Source organism: Enhydra lutris, unplaced genomic scaffold (assembly GCF_002288905.1).
Source record: "Enhydra lutris kenyoni isolate GAN:26980312 unplaced genomic scaffold, ASM228890v2 scaffoldscaffold21, whole genome shotgun sequence".
Lineage (NCBI taxonomy): Eukaryota > Metazoa > Chordata > Mammalia > Carnivora > Mustelidae > Enhydra > Enhydra lutris.
In genome coordinates this window covers 77,047,308-77,051,261 of record NW_019154105.1, presented here as the reverse complement: position 1 = coordinate 77,051,261, position 3,954 = coordinate 77,047,308, and the positions used below count along the sequence as shown (strand labels likewise).

Sequence of the window (3,954 nt, the reverse complement as noted above, 5' to 3'; positions counted from 1 at the left end):
GCGCTCTCTCTGTCTCTCTATCTCTCTGTAAAATAAATAAATAAGTAAATGTATCTTAAAAAGTGGAATAATTGTTTTCTTAAGACATTGTTATTTTGTTATTCATTATTGGATAAAATTCCTAATTGTATGTGAAATAATTTTTATAACAATAAAAATCGAAGATGGAAAAAAGATACGGGAGATAGAAAGCAGTAGTTCCAATACAAGTTTTCTTAACAAATATACTTTTTTTTCCCCATTTGAGAGTAGTCCTTTATTAACTGACAAGATTACAAAAATAATCATGTAGATACCTTAGTTTATCCTTTCAATAAGCCTATTGATCTAGTCTTCCCTGTTGCCAGCATCTCCACCCTCCACAAAATGGTCTTTTCATTGCCCCTTGTGGAGAAGATAATTTGAAGGGCCATAAAAAGTCATTTGCCTCTTTGAAATGTTTTCCAACAGTATAGATCTCATGAATCAGATCTTCCATGCAGATGATGCCATATTTACCAAGAGATCAGGCAATCGATGTGTTATCTGTCAGGGCAATTTGCTTCCTGTTGATTTTGCCATAACCATAACCATTCACCGACTTCAGGTTTGCGTATCCCCATGCTATATATGATTCCACAATCCTTAATATGTTAACTAAAGCCTTGTTGAGCTTAACAAAGGAGCCATTGAAGATTTGGCAAAGGTGAAGAAGCTGCAACACCTTTTGAACCTTTGGGGTCACACCGTTGATACCTCTGATCCTGATGACAAATGTCAATTTGGGTTCCACAGATATGTAGAAGTTGCCAGCTTTTCTTGCCATTCTCGCCATTCAAATTTCAGTACATCTGCCTATATTCTTTGTGGTAATGCTTAGTTTTTTCATAGATAAGTTTCCTTCTTCCCTTTAAAGCATCTTTTGAGCAAACCTCTTCCCCAGACGCTTGATCTTCAACTCTGTGAAATTTCTTCACTTCTCTTTAAGGGTTTCTAGCACAGCAGGAATCTTCTTTTTCTTCTCTTCTGCACCCTCCATGGTTCCAGCCAGAAAAGAGGAATAGACTTCATTTTTTAAAGCAGTTTGGGTTTTAAAAAATTAAGGGCAAGTAGAGAGTCTCCATATGTGCTCTCTCCCTGCCCCTCTAGTTTCTCCTTCCATTATTGTGGTATATTTGTTAAAGTTGATGAACGGATATTGGTACAAGATTAACTGAAGTCCATAATTTACTTTAAAGTTCACTCTTTATGTTGTATATTCAATAGGTTTTGATTAATGCATAATGACTTTTATACGTTGAGTTAAATGATATTAGATAAAAATATCAGTGAGATTAAGTAAATGCTATGTTCATTTGATTATGTATTTGTAATATGTCTCTTCTTACTAGAATACAAGACCGTTATGAATAGATTCTTTGTATGTTTTGTTTGCTGTTGTATTTGTAATGTCTAGAGCAATTTCTTGCATGGGATAGATTCTCAGTAAATATTAGTTGAACATAAAAATGTGAATTTAAATGTTAAGTGTTGAATATTCTTGAAAAAGAGATAATATCCTCTAATACAAAACAAAATAATAAACCAGAACAAAGAAATTTAAACTATGTTTGAAAATTTCAGAAATTTTGGAATAGTGGGGAGGAAAAAAAAAGGAAATAATTTAAGGGCAATCAAAGTATTTACAAGGGTTTGGGAAAGAGTTTTAAAAAGAAGCAAGGGATAATATAGTACCAAGAGATAGTTACAATAGGGAGTTATTTCCACTTCTAAGACTTAATGGGCTAGGAGAGAAAAACTGGAAAGTGGAATTGGTAGAGATAGTGAAGGAGGGGAAATGGGTGGGAAGGAAAGAAAGAAAGGGTGGTAGGAGATATGGAGAGAACCACTACAGAACTCAGTCAATACCAAGGGATCTGACATAAGAGAAGTTAGAGAATAAAATACATGTAACTCTTTTCCCATTCTATAGATGTCCTGCCTGCCAGTATCTTTTGTTGTTGAAGCTAAGTCATGAACTGAGAAGTAATCTTTCCATGTGGCTAATAAGAGTAAACCTTTCAGTTTTAGAACAAAAACAGCAGAAAAAAGAGAATATATTAGAGAATGTGGAATATAGGAAGAGTGCATAGAACAGTAAAGAATGACTTTATAGTGGCAAACAAAATATCCTTTTCAATTCTGGTTTTTGGGTGTTTGTTTATTTGTGGGGTTTTTTGTTTGTTTGTTTGTTTTTTATCTGACTGAAAACATTCTTTGGTTGAAAATTGTGTATCCGAGGAGCACGAAGGATACAAAAAAAAAAAAAAAAAAATCCCATTACCTACAATATCCTGTGGAGTGTTGCATTGAATTCTCAAGTAAAACGAAACATTATTCACCATTGATATTCTTCATATCAAGTAGTAAATTAAAAAGTGGAGAAATGAATAAAGTAACATAAAACATGGCTACTATAACTGATTATGAGGCTTTAATTGATATTTATGGCTTTTCTACCAAACGTTCCAGGTTTTTGTTTGTTTTTTTTTTTTTTTTTTTTTACGATTTTATTTATTTGACAGACAGAGATCATAAGTAGGCAGAGAGGCAGGCAGGGGGCGGGGGGGTGGAACAGGCTCCCTCCTGAGCAGAGAGCCCAATGCAGGGCTCTATCCCAGGATCCTGGGATCATGACCTGAGCTGAAGGCAGAGGCTTTAATCCACTGAGCCACCCAGGCGCCCCACATTCCAGGTTCTTTACCCTCTATCAGCACCTGAGATACACGTGGCTTTTTACCTGGCTAAAGGACTCAAACTACTTGATGATCTGAGTCCTCATTAGCATTGTCTTTGCATAGTCTCAGTACATTTTCATTGGAAAAAACTGCTGGACAAGAGACTGTAAGAAGTGCCTTAGTGAAGCCTCCAGGTTCAGTCTGTATTAGCTTGGTACAAGTATAGAGCAGAGCAACTCATTTTTTACTTTGAATCAGGACCAATCAGCCAACACTCAATTTAACAATCCTCTTCTATATTCATAGGTTCAGTGACATAAGGAACCTATAATAGCCAGAGAAATGTCTCAACTTCTAGATGAGTGAAATCATTTTCATATTCCACAGTACTGAAGAAACTGTAGCATTTCTCCTTTACACAATAGAACTTTCAATCTCATGGAGTCTAGTGGGTTATTTGATACCCTAGTAAAAGGGCCATTTCCACCCTACATCCCTTTGTGGATCTATGTTTCTGGCTATGGAAGAAACAGTACCATATATGGCTACTGATTATGTTATAAACTGAATTATTTAGGAAAGCACTTCAATCCTGTAGGGAGTTGTCTGCCAGCTGGCATTGAAACTGAGCATTCTGTGGGTTATAACATAATTCTGTCAAACCAGCTGCTTTTGGATTACTGAGCACATGGTAAAAATATTCTATGGGTGTGACTCTTTGTCTGTGCTCTTTGTCGGACAATCTGTCCCTTCATCAGAGATGATGTTTAACAGAAAATTCTGACAATGGATAAGACCTTCTAGCAAAAGTCATGTGGACAGGACTTGAAATATTTTTGCGTGAGACATCTTTCTCCTAAGGTGAGGGGGTGGCGAGGAGGATCATTGCCTTCTTATGACAGAAGGTGCTCTACATGTATTATTGGGGTGGGGATGGGGAGGATCTTTGCTATTTCTGTGATAGAAAGTGCTCTGTATACTATATATAGCTATTTCTTTTTCCTTTTGAAAGCATACACAGGTAAACAGCCACAGATTAGTCCAGAGAGATATAATATTTGCAGCAGGGGTCAAATTGCTGGCCTTTACTTCAGAGAGAACCAGCTCCATTGGAATATACCTTTGTAAACCAGTTTGGTTTTGGGAAGTGAATATGTGGTGAGTTAGGTTTCTGTTAACCAGATCTAGATATTTCCCCCCATATTTGTTTTAGTACCACTTTATCAGGATACCCATCTGTATGTTTTTAAGGACCTGA

At 36.2% G+C, this 3,954-nt stretch overlaps 1 pseudogene; it reads right to left on the bottom strand.

The window, feature by feature from the left end:
* Positions 1-297: 297 nt before the first annotated feature.
* Positions 298-1,050, bottom strand: LOC111149341 (annotated as a pseudogene).
* Positions 1,051-3,954: the final 2,904 nt, after the last annotated feature.